The sequence below is a fragment of the Gracilinanus agilis genome, chromosome 3 (assembly GCF_016433145.1).
Source record: "Gracilinanus agilis isolate LMUSP501 chromosome 3, AgileGrace, whole genome shotgun sequence".
NCBI lineage: Eukaryota > Metazoa > Chordata > Mammalia > Didelphimorphia > Didelphidae > Gracilinanus > Gracilinanus agilis.
Window position 1 is genome coordinate 578,423,856 of NC_058132.1, and position 13,374 is coordinate 578,437,229.

Consider the following 13,374-nt stretch of genomic DNA (forward strand, 5'->3'; position numbering starts at 1 on the left):
CCAAGAGGCCTGATTGAGGGAAAAAAGAAAATGATACAACTGGAACACAAACATTAGAGATACTGATAGATAAATATATGGCCAGAAAGGTATGGTGCACCTGTAACATGGCCAGCTGGAAAGTAGAGAGATATCACTTAACCATGAGACCACAGCAGGAGAAAGGAGGAGATCAATGAGTCAGTGAGAGGTATGGCTCCCAGTCAAGCAACCTGATTATGCCATTATCTCATCCATTCCTCTCAGATCAGTGCAGACAATTCTAGGGGTTACTCTACTAGGCAATCATTGGCCAGGGATTTTATAAGAGGGAATAGCTATCACAAGCATGAATAAAACTTGTAATCTAGGGGATTCTTTAAAAAAAAAAAAAAAAAAAAAAAGAGCCCTTGGTTCTAAGGCAGAAGAGTTAGTAAGGGTTAGGCAATGGGGGTTAAGTAACAGGGTCACCCAGCTAGGAAGTATCTGAGATCGCATTTGAACCTAAGACCTCCCATCTCTAGGCCTGGCTCTCAATCCACTGAGCTACCCAGATGTCCCCTAAGAGATTCTCAAGTAGACAAGTTACAGGTACAGGAGATTCTAGACAAGGAAGATTCTAGAAAAATGAAAGGGCCAAGAGTTGCATGGGGAAAGGATGAGCTGTGCCTAGGCTTGTCAAAAGAAACACTGAGGCTAATAAAGCAGGCGTGTGTTTGACTATCGCAAAGGTCTTTGCTAATTCTAAGGTCCTATGATGCTCTAATGAAATTCAAATTATTACCTCTTAAGGAGTCATAAAGCATTGCCCAAATAGAAAAGCTAATGTAGAATAATCTTTCTATCACCTCAATCATGAAGTCTCATATGTACCAACTAGTTAATATCAACAACAAAAATTATGTAGGCTGCAGGGAAAAATATATAAATATAGAATTTTTAATTTTATATCTTAATAAAATAAATATTTTATTTTATACTTTATATTTATTATATATGTATTTTCCCAAAAAAACTGGTAATGGGTCTCTTTCCTCACCCCACCCCAACCTTAACCACATGGAAAATAAAGTTAAAGGAAATAGAACATACTCATTGGATAAAAATACAATTCCCCTCTGCCACTTCTTTCTGCAGCTGTGAAATACTGCATATATTGTCAAATTTTGTTATGTCTTTTACCACAACTCTGTGACATAAGTAATAGTTATATTAATTTTATAGATGTAGAAATAGAGGCTCAGAGCGAACTCTTCCCAGAATCCTAGAACTACTAAAAACAGAGGCCAGACCCAAACCCAGGACTTCTATTTAAAAGTCCAGGCCCAAGGGCAGCTAGGTGGCTTAGTGGATTCAGAGCCAGACCTAGAGATGGGATGGTCCTGGGTTCAAATTTGGCCACAGATACATCCTAGTTGTGTGACCTTGATCAAGTCACTTAATCCCCATTGCCTAACCCTAGCCCTTCTGCTTTGGAAATATTAGTTTAGAAAAAAGAAAATCCAGGGTTTTTCCTTAATATCATTCTACTTCTCTGCTACTGACTATGAAGTTTATACTATGGCACTGTAATATGATATAAGACATCAAACTGGAAGAGTCTAAAGCAATTTTTAGTCCAATTCCTTCATTCCCCAGATGAAGAAAAAGGTCTAAAAAAATGAAGTAACTGAAACCAAGGCTACATAGTAAATGGCAGAGCCAAAATTTGAAGCCATATCTTTCCCACAGCTCATTCCACTTATATCACGACAGACAAACTTTGAACAATTTACTACTTCTGAACAATGAACACAACTGTTAAATAGAAAAAGGAAAAAAGGAAGCAAAACACCAGTCATAGATATCCTTTATTTTATAGAAAAATATGTTTCAGCAAAAAGGACTATAAAGTAGGTTTCTAAAAGTAAATGCTATACTAGAAAGAAAGGAAGGAAGAAAGAAAGAAAGAAAGAAAGAAAGATGGGAGGCATAAAGATTTACTTGATTAATCTGATAGAAGCAATATAGGAAGTAATCACTTTAATTATTAAACATAATACATATTATATTTAACCACAGTCATACCTTCTTTAGATTAGTATACTGAAAAAGTCTACAATCTGACAGAAGTGTTGAGACCATGGAGTAAACTTTTAAGAAATCAGGTAGTATCAGAAAGACTCCAAAATAAATATAAGTTCAAGTTAAAGGAGCTAGATTTAATTAATTAAGAAAAGAAAATACTTGGAAGATGGAGAGAATTATCAATCTCAAAGTATATGAAGTTATTTTATTAAGAAAAAAAAGTTTAAAAAAATTCCTTTGTTTGGCTTTTAAAGCCCTCTATAATCTCAAAAAACCTTTTCAACTTTATTATATACATTGTACCCCTTCCCAGATGCTTTATAGTCTTGTGCAAAATAGCCTTGTTGTTCCCCACATACAACACTGCAACTGACTCACCTTCACTACTCACAAGCCTTTGTTTCCTTCAAAATTGTTCTTAAAGGACACCTTGTAAATTAAAATTTTCAACTTCCTACCAAAATGACTATATTTACTCTCTAGAAACAAAAGAATATATCTTATTTTTCCATATGAAAGCAATGTTGAAGGATTTGTATGTGTTTTTTTCCTCCCAAGTTGGTGAGGAAAAGTTAAAGATCCCCAAATCCTTCAAGTGATTTCCAAGGTCTTTTCCATTAGAATAAAAACATATTATTAACATTCCTGGTTACATTCCTGGTTACCTTTTCCACCTTTCCACCATTAATGTCACTGGGAAGGAATTTCTTGCCAATGGTTCTCAAATCTGTCTAAAATAAAAAAGATATCATTAAAATAGAATCAAAGAAGAATAATTTAATGCCTATATCATGAAGATTAAATTTCTTAATAAGATGACAGACCAAAGGAAAAATAAATATGTATGAAGTATATCTTCTGAAATAATTCTTCTCCATGGTAAGGCTATGAAATATACTAAAAAACCTGACTATAAGAAATGGAATTAGATTTTACAAATCTTTGGACAGGATTTTAACATGAATTCTATTTATGTTCTTTCTTCAAGAAAGCCACCAGAGTATCAGAAAATAGTTCTACTTTTTAATCTTTCTAAAGGTCAGTGTTCTAATTCAGCATATTAGATACAAGCAATTTAGCTATTCAAATGGCTACTTTTTATATATCATTACAGATAAACCTATCATAAAATTCACACATGATAATACATAAAAATCTGTATTCTGGGACAGCTGGGTAGCTCAGTGGATTGAGAGTCAGGCCTGGAGACAAAAGGTCCTATGTTCAAATCTGGCCTCAGACACTTCCCAGCTGTGTGACCCTGGGCAAGTCACTTGACCTCCATTGCCCACCCTTACCACTCTTCCACCTAGGAGCCAATACACAAAAGTTAAGGGTTTAAAAAAAACAATCTGTATTCTAAGCTATGTTGGATTGAGAAATATAGTACCTACTTCTATGTACACACAACCGAGAACTAACTATGTAATAACAAGCTATTTATTGTAATAAAATATTATGATACAATTATATTTCATAAGTAATTTATGGAAATATAATTTCACCTATGTGAAAAGAGAAAAAAAATCTCAAAACAATAGTAAATACTAATTTGTGGTAAAGGACTAGTCCTAAGAAGAAAATGCAATACTAGGACATCTCTAACATATAGCATATATGAAATAAAGAGAAATCTCCATCTATAATCTTCTTCATGCATTGATTTTTACCTCTTTTACAATCTAAAGAGAACTTCCAAACATAAAGGAATTGAGCTAGGAAAGAAACTACAAAAATTAAAATTATTTAGTTAGCTAAATAAGATGGTTTAAAAAGGGAACTTGCTATGAATTATTTGTTTTTTACTGCTTCTTATTAATTAGGAGACAATGAATGGAAACTAGCATATGAAATAAATACAAATTAAAAGAAAGAGTTTAAAGGCGAGAGGGGAACAAGACATTTAGCTATGGTTAACAGGAAAGCTAATATGCTTTCCTAATATAGGAATTATTGAATAAAGACACAGGAGTTAACTATGGAATGGCTAAAAAATTGTAGTATATGATGGTGAGATAGAATATTATTGTGCTGTAAGGAATGATGAACTGGAAGATTTCTATATGAACTGGAAGAACCACCATGAATTGATGCAGAGTGAAATGAGCAAAACCTCTGAGAACATTGTACATACAAAGTAAAACATTGTGGAACAATCTAATGTAATGGACTTTGTTACTAGTAGCAATGCAATGATCCAGGACAATCCCAAGGGACTTATGAGAAAGTTATCGACATCCAGAGAATGAACTGTGGGAGCAGAAACACAGAAGAAAAGAATATGACATCATTTGTTTATATGGGTGCATGATTTGGGGTTTTGGTTTCAAAAGATTGTTCTACTGCAAAAATGAATAATATGGAAAGAAGTATCAAGTGAGAAAATGAATGGTGTAACCATGGGAAAATATTTTTAAAAAATAAAAAATATTTTTTTAAAAAGAGTTAACTATGTAATCTTATTCCTTTAAAACCTTTAATAAATGAATAGATATGCTCCTATCTTTCTTTGACTTGCCATTTATTTAAATTTTATATACTTCGATGCTATAGTTACTTTTCCTGTCTATATTCAGGTATTCTGTCTTTCTGCATCAAAAGAAAACATTTCATAAACATTATTACCTATTTTGCTGCCAAATTTTTAATTCTGCCACCAAATTTTAAATTAATTCATTTTTTAATTTTTGAAAGCACAAAGATAACGACCCACCGATATAGAAACATTATTGATTAAATATTTGTGAAAATGCAGTTCACATGGGCAAGATAGGGTCTTCAAAATGAATAAGTTCTTTAAATTTCCTTTTCAGATCCCACAACTTTTCAGAGAAATTCAAAATCTGGAGCATTTCCTAGTATATCTTCTAAATATTATTTCCAAATAAATGGCATTGGTGTAGTTAGTTTCAATCCAAATTTCATTCATATATGTGTGTGTATATACAGACACTCACACAAACACAAAAGGTTACATCTAAAACTAACCACTTGGTTCAGAATCAAGTCGCTACATTTTCCTTTGTCAGTAGATTCTACATAAAATATGTTCAAAAAACATCAAATAATTCCAGGCAAAGCTGGATATTCTGAAATTTAATAAATGACATGATAAAAAATGAGAATCGTTCCACTAAAGTTACCAAATGAAATAATATTTATAAAGTACCTTGCAAACTTTAAAGCACTACATTAGTGTTATCTATTATTATCATAAAACCCTATCGGTTTTGTTTCATTGTTTCTAAATATAGTATTTGGATTGAGCAGTTTACTCAGAAAAATCTTTTAGAGAAATTTATAAATATAACCTACATTGAGGGCAATCAGGATGATGTCATTTATATTGACTTTGTCAGGAGAACTTTTGCAAGCTTCAATTCCTTCATCTGAAAGATACCTGTTAAAAAAATAAAAATGCTTAATATGATAATAATTAAATTAAAACAACCCCCCCCCAAAAAAAAACCACACTGCAGTCCATTTTGCCAACAGGAAAAATTCCATTATGAACTGATTCTGTGAAAAAGAAAAACATTTGTTTTACTCTTTTCATTCAGGAGAGAAGTTGTCCACCCAAGATCTAAGAGACAGATTTCTGGTGTCCGTGAACTTGAATAAGGGGGAAAAAATATTTCCATATAACTAGTTTCTTTTGTAAGCCTATGTGGTTTTTTTTATGTATTTTAAAACATTCTGAAGAGCTCAGAGGCATCAGCAGGCTACCAAAAGACCTTTACAGACAAAAAAAAAAAAAATAAGGATTCTTGCCTCAGAGTAAAATGCATACATAATACATATATTTCTATAGTTACTTATAACTATTAATAACAATAGGATTATCCAATTACTAGCTAAGGAAATTTGTTAATATACTATTAACATTTCTTTGACAAAATTTTAAGCAGATACAAACTATACACAGTATGAAGCACTAAGCCAAGCTTTTATTATTTCATATTACAGTATACTGTTTCTAAGACAGAGTTCCTTTAACTTTTTTTTTTGTCTTTTAATCTCTATGGCTCTCTAGTGAAACCAATCAACCCCTCCGCAAAATAATTTTTGTATGTATAAAATCAAGTATATAAGATTACAAAGTAAAAGAACTATCCTGAAATGCAGTTGTCAAAATATTGGGGGATGGTGAAAATTACCTACCTTCCATCTTAGAATCAATAGTGGGTATTGGTTCTAAGGCAGCAGTAAGGGCTAAACAATGGGGTGCTAAATTGACTTGCCCAGGGTCACACACCTAGAAGTATTGAACTCAGGACCTAGGATCTGGCTCTCAATCCACTGAACCACCTAGCTGCCACCCAAATTTTTTAAAATAAATTTATGGAGCCCAAGTTAAGAATACTTGCTCTAAGGAGACAAAAATAAAATGAAAATCAAGTCCCAATAAAACTTAACTCATTTATATGTACTTTTTAAACTTAACTCCACTAATCTTTGAACCAAGAGTATTCCTTCCACTAGTTCTCTTAAGTGTCATTTTTATAAGGACCTTGAAGAAAATTAACTCTGTATGTACCAGGGAGAACAATTTCCTTAACATCTTTAAAACATATTTGTAGGTTAAAAAAGGGTATTAGAAATCCCTTCTTAAATGCTTCTTAGTTAATTGAAGAGGACAAGAATTGCATTTTAATATTCTGATTTGTAAACAAAGTATCATGAGTTCTAGATTTTGTCTGTTTCACTCTGATAAGACTAATAATAACTCATAAGAGTAAGAAGTGACTGTTGCAGCACAATGCAAGTTCTGGCCAGTCTTCCCAAGTTAGAAAACCTTCAATGTAAGTCTATTACCTTAGCAAAGTTCACTGAGATTCATCTTTAGAACGGTGATAAATTTTTTTCAAAAAGAGCAATTCATGAAAATGATTTACTGTGAACACTATTGCAATTACAGGAGGTAAAAGGTAAAAACAACATAATGGAAGCTGGTGTTAGAAAAAAACAGGAGTGTAAAAATAAGAGTGTGAGTAAAAGTAGATCTAACTGGGTGATGAATAGGTGACTGAATATTCAGAAAGAAGAAAAATATTGAGGTCATGTCAATGGGCAGGTAATTTGATATAAAAAATAATAAATAAAGAATTATATTATTTGAGTGAGAAGAAGGGAAGATCATCACCAAAATGACCAGGGAATACAAGAATCTGTAGTCTGTTAAGAAAATTGATTATAAGTGTACTAATGAGATTAAAGTTGCAGGTTTAATCATGATATGTTCTGGTTATCTTTGCTCTTGTTCCATAGCCAAAGACTGTAACTCTACATTATTAGACTATAAAGACTATGTTTTAGTCTTCTTTGAATATTTCTCAGCACAAGCAAAGTCATTTGAACACAGAATTAATTTATCCTTCTACCACTTGAATGCTTGTTTTTAAGATACTGTGCCAGGCAGTGGAGAATATATACAAAAACAATTAAGACAGGCTTGTTGGAACTGTGGTGCTTACAATATAAAAGAAAAAAATTCAACACACACAAAAAATTAAACTAGTATAAACAAATTATACTGCTGAAAAGGCTATAAGAAGGGTTACAAAGACTGAAAGAAAAGGAAAATACTATGCAATGCAGTAATCATTTATTAAGGGGGCAGCTGGCTAGCTCAGTGGATTGAGAGCCAGTCCTAGAGACAGGAGGTCCCAGGTTCAAATCTGGCCTCAAACACTTCCCAGCTCTGTGACCTTGGGCAAGTCACTTGACCCCCATTGCCTAGCCCTTACCACTCATCTGCCTTGGAACCAATACACAGTATTGATTCCAAGACGGAAACTAAGGGTTTAAAAAAATAATAATAATAATTTATTAAGGCTCTATTTTGTTCACTATGCTAAACACTAAGGTATTTAAGTAGCAAGGTTCCTGCCCTTAAAGGGTTTACAGCTGGTAAGAAGTCCACACAAATAGCTAAATGTTTTAGATAGTTTTAAAGCAAAATGATATATGAAGTGACATTTGAGTTGGGCTCTACTAGGCTGATAAGAATTCAACACATAAAGGGGACTAGGGGAGGGTATTCCAGACACAATATAAAGGGAGCAGCAAGAAGCAATACTCCAAACAACCACTTCAAACAGATCTATAAAATAATGCTGTTTGGTGGTTTTCTAGAGTGTTTGTTCATTATTCTAATGGGGGTTTTCCTAGCAAAGATAATGGAGTAATTTGCCATTTCCTTCTCCAACTCATTTTACAGATGAGCAAACTGAGGCAAACAGGATAGAGTAACTTGCTTAGGATTACAAAGCTAGTATCTGAGCCCAAATTTGAAATGAGGAAGATAAGTCTTTCTGACTCTAAGCCTGGCACACTATCCAATGCACTACCAGGCAGCCTGATAGACCAAATCCTGATGGGGAAATCGAGAAAAAATAATAAGTCCTTTGTCTGGTTCAGACCAGCAAAACAAGAGAAACAGAAATATACTAACATTGAGGCAATGGTAGGGCTTCTGCATCCAGGAAAAGGTTATGCACCAAGATAAGAGATGGCCTCAGACCCATAATGGGGCACCTCCAAACCAGCCCCATGCTGAGATACTATGACAGGAGCAAGTGGCAACTAGCAGTTTAGTTGCCCATTACCCACTTCTAGATCACAAATCCAGAGAAGAATGAGAAGAGGACCTGTACAAAGACCTACACACAAAGTCTTAAAGAAAAACACTGCCATCACCATAAAGGAGTGAAGTGCTTGGTATATAATAGCCAAGAACAAATTAACTTGCAAAACAGAGTATAATGCTACAGAGGGAAAAAATGGATCTCCAAAGAAAGAGAGGACTTCCAAACATTTTTGATGAAGGTATATGGGAACTTTGAAATTAAAACGCAGGCATTAAGAAAAACATAAAATGGTAAGCCTAAATTAACATTATAATTGACTAAACAAAAATAAATTGCTTATATTCAAGTAAGGGAGATGATATATGTGTACCCTCTAAAGGCTATCAATATCAGGGGACAGAGTCAGAGACTAATTAAACAAAGCTTTCAGAGTGTTCTGTTATGCCTTGAAGATCTTAAGATTAGAAATAGAGGGAAAGAGAAATAAGAAGGAAGAAAGTTGGGGGAAAGTATTTCAACATAATTTGGGTGCAAAAATAGACATCTAAACAAACAAGGAAGAGGGGATGGGAGTAAGAAGCTGACACTTCAATCTCATTCTCATCTAAACTGTTTAAGAGAAGAATACAAAAACACACACACATACACACACACACAGTGAGAGTTGGGTATGGAAGTGTATTTATTTCCTTCAAAAGGGAAATAAGAAGGAAAATGGAAAAGGAGGAAGGAGGAATTAAAGAATATATCAAAGGAGGAATTAGTCCTATGTAAAACAAATTTTCTAAATATGCACAAAAATATTTGTAGCTCTTTAGAGGTGACAAAGAATGGGAATCTGAGGTGGTGCCTATTAACTGAAAAATGGAAGAACAAATTACAGTATTAAAAATGTAATAAAATACTACGTGGTGCAAGAAATGATAAAAGATATGATATCAAAGAAATCCATAAAGACTAGTATGATACAATATCAAGTTAAGTGAACAGAAACAGGAGAATATATAGTGACAGCAACATGATAAATATAAACAACTTTGAAGAGCAATTATGAATTTTAATAAGCATAATGACCAACCATAATTCCAAAGGACTAATCATGAAACACGTTACTTATCTTCTGTTGGAGTGATGAAGGACACAAAGTGCAGAATGAGAAGAAAATAATTTTTAATATGGTCAATATAGGAATTTGTTTTGTCTATACACTTTTGTAAAATAATTTATTTTTCTTTAATCCTGAAGGAGGAAAAGAGGATGTTGGTGTAAGAGAATAAAAAGGTAGATTTTTGCTTACTGAAAATACAACTTTTTTAAAAGAAATAACTCCTCTTTTAAAAAAACAGTGTAAGCAAAGTTTCAAAGGAAGAGAGCACTATGTATTAGAGAGAGGAAAAGAAAAGACTAGTTCAGTTTGGTCAAATTATTAAAGTATAGAGAGGAAAGTAATAAAAGATAATTCAATAGTTGAAACTTTCATATATACTTAATGACTACATGATTTCCTCTGTAAATATACACATCTATGCCTTCTCATTATCTTCAACTCTTACACATGTGCTCCCACAAAACCTACATAGAAGGTCCAAGCAATACATGGTCTTTTTCTAAATCTCTGAATTTAGGGCTATGCTGTAGTCTATTCACCTTCCAAGGAACATGGGTAAAAAGTGATCCTAATTTTTGAGTGTATATAGCATCATGACTAAGAGATAGACAGCATCACTAAAAATATAAAGAAGTTAAAAGATGTACTTTGAGGGAAATTTTTGGAATTAAAACTGGTGCATAATTTCCCAAAAGTAAGCCAGGCTTCTCTCATCCTTCTCTGGGGCAAGATACAAAATCGGTAGTTTAGTTCTAAGATATGTCTTGAATCAACTCTCTATTTTGGCCATCCAAATGCATATCAGAAATTGGACAATGAATGAATGAAGTCACTTATTAAGCAGTTACTATATGCAAATCACAAAGAGCGAGGGATACAAATTAAGAGAAAATAAGAGACCCTTTGCTCTCAAGGAGTTTGACATCAGAGAGTAGAGAGAGGCCCAGTTGTCAATAGAAAGCAACAGCAAGACAAATGGTATGTTATTTTCTTTAGTATCATTTCCATTAGTAAAATCATATCAGTTTCTAATGTTGAACCATTTGACAATTCTAAGAACTATGACAAGAGGAAGATATGAAGAATCTCAAAGGTTCAAAAGCATATTAATTGTTCTAATATTCTGCCTATAAACTTAACTCTTGCATTCATCTGTAATTTAATATGTAATTCTTGTATTCTAATTTTACTAAATTAATGCATCCAAATTTAACCATAAGCTCCAAACTCAACTTTTTAATTCTTGATTTCAGATAGGTAATGGCTAAAGCTTTAGGTGTGACTATTTCTGAAATCTAAAGTCTGCTTTGTGGCTCCAAACCTAGGCAGTAATTCCTACATATTAACTGGTTTACCCTTTAAGTTACATTCCACAATAACTTCAACATATATATCCTTTCTTGCCCAAGTTTCAAGTTAGGTTTCAGTTATTCAGTCAACCAATAAGCATTTAAAAAGAAATTATTACATGTTAGGCACTATGTAGCTTCTAAGGATACAAAGAAAAGGGCTCTCTCTATAATCTCTCACTTGTAAAGAAAACAAAATGTATACAAATGGGTATATACAAAAATGCATACAAAGTTGTTTCAATGTTGCCTTAGAGGGACTTGTTCATAGTAGCTGGAGAGGACTGAGAAAAGACTCCTATTTAGGTGATATACCTAAAATTGACTGAGACTTAAAGGAAGTCAGAGATTTTCAAAGGCAGAAATGAAGAAGAAAAGCATTCCAGACAGGTAAAACAATTCATAGAAAGACATGGAGGTGAGGTGGGAGAAAGCAAAGAGGCCTATATGGTTGGATCATGGAGAGCATGGAAAAGTGTAATAACAATCAAAGACTGAAAAGGAAGAAGACAAGGTGTAAAGTTCAATTTAAGTGCCTAAGAGTTCATATTTGATTCTGAGTGTAGTAATAAGAAACCAATGAAGTTTAATGAAAGGTGAGAGTGGGGTGGTATTAGGCCAAACCTATGGTTTAAGAAAATCACTTTGACAACTGTGTGGAGGATGAACTAGAGTTGGGAGAGAACATAAGGCAGGGAGACTGGTTATAAAGTTATTTGCAATAGCCCGGGTAATAAATGATGAGGCTAAACTCAGTAATGGCATTAAGAGTGGAAAGAAATGGTCTTAAAGGAGAGAGGTTATGAAGGAAGAAAACAAGATTTGACAACTCACTTATTTGCTTCGAGTTCAGCAACTTTGTTAAAAAAAAAAAGGGGGGGGGCAGCTGGGTAGCTCAGTGGAGTGAGAGTCAGGCCTAGAGACAGGAGGTCCTAGGTTCAAAACCGGCCTCAGCCACTTCCCAGCTGTGTGACCCTGGGCAAGTCACTTGACCCCCATTGCCCACCCTTACCAATCTTCCACCTATGAGACAATACACCAAAGTACAAGGGTTTAAAAAAAAAAAACACTGTTTCTGACTTCTGGGTTAAGATGGAGGCAGAGTCAAAGCAGCGTGCTTAACTTCCCCTAACCCACATATACAGGACTCCTCAAGAGGACACAAAAAACAAGTCCAGATGAACAAACAGACCCCACAACAGGGCACAGCATTGAAGGTACATGGGATCTGGGCACATCCATGCTATAATGGGGTGAAATAGGTCTCACTAAAACTCGAACTGAGCAACCCTCAAATACACACCACCTACAATGCCAAAGCCAGCACATAAGAGTTAGAGCAAGTTTGGGGCATTCATTAAGTTCTTGGCAGCTACCTGGGATCACCAGGGCCTGCTCATGAGAGCAGCAAGACTTAAGACACCAAGAGACTAAAGAATGCGGACTTTGAACTCAGACCTTGAGCTCAGGTGCAGACCTTGAGCACAGACGCAGACCTTGGGTGGGCACCCAGTGCGGAGGGGTGCATAACTGTGGAAGCAGCACCCTGAGACTGTTAAAGGATCCTTGGGCAGAGGAGCAAGCAAGGGGACCACCAGGAGGCTTGACCCTGAGAACAGCTAGACTTGAGACCCTAGGAACCTAAAGAACGGAGACCGACAGTGGGCACGAGGATAAAGCTAAGAGGACCGCACAGCACTGTGACTCAGCAAAAACTGCTCCACAGCTCGATAGGCAGCATACTAATAATGGCAAGCCATACACAAGAACCTCCAAAGAGAAAGATCAAGAAGAAATCTTTAACACTGGACAACTTTTACACAGAAAAATTCCAGACAACAGAGCAAACAGCAGAGGAGAACAAACAAGTAATCACATCCAAACCTTCCCCAAAAAATGAAAATTGGTCACAAGCTCCTGAAGAGTTCAAATCTGAGATCATGAGAAATATGGAAGAGATTTGGCAAGAGAAGTGGTATGAAATAGTTCAAAAGGAAATTAACAGGTTAAAAGACAGAAACTCCCAATTGGAAAAAGATACCCCAAAATCAAACAAAATGATAAGCAAATTGGAGGAAACCATGAAAAACAGGACAGACCAAATCAAAAAAGGAAAAATCAAAAGATTATAGCAGAAAACCAGTCTCTAAAGACCAGAATTGGGCAAGTAAAAGCAAATGATCTCTCAAGACAGCAAGAACAAATAAAGCAAAGTCAAAAGACTGATAAAATAGAAGGAAACATGAAATATTTCACTAAGAAAATGACAGATCAAGAAAAA

General features: G+C 34.5%; 1 protein-coding gene across 1 annotated transcript in view; it reads right to left on the reverse strand.

The window, feature by feature from the left end:
* Positions 1-5,392, reverse strand: part of TDRD3 (tudor domain containing 3) — a 142,682-nt gene extending 137,290 nt beyond the window's left edge. Inside the window, exons 1-2 of the mRNA XM_044670602.1 lie at positions 5,362-5,392; positions 2,712-2,777 (exon numbers count right to left, since the gene is read on the reverse strand). The gene's annotated coding sequence lies outside the window, so the exon portion shown is untranslated. The remainder of the gene's footprint in view (positions 1-2,711; positions 2,778-5,361) is intronic.
* Between the last annotated feature and the right edge of the window lie 7,982 nt (positions 5,393-13,374).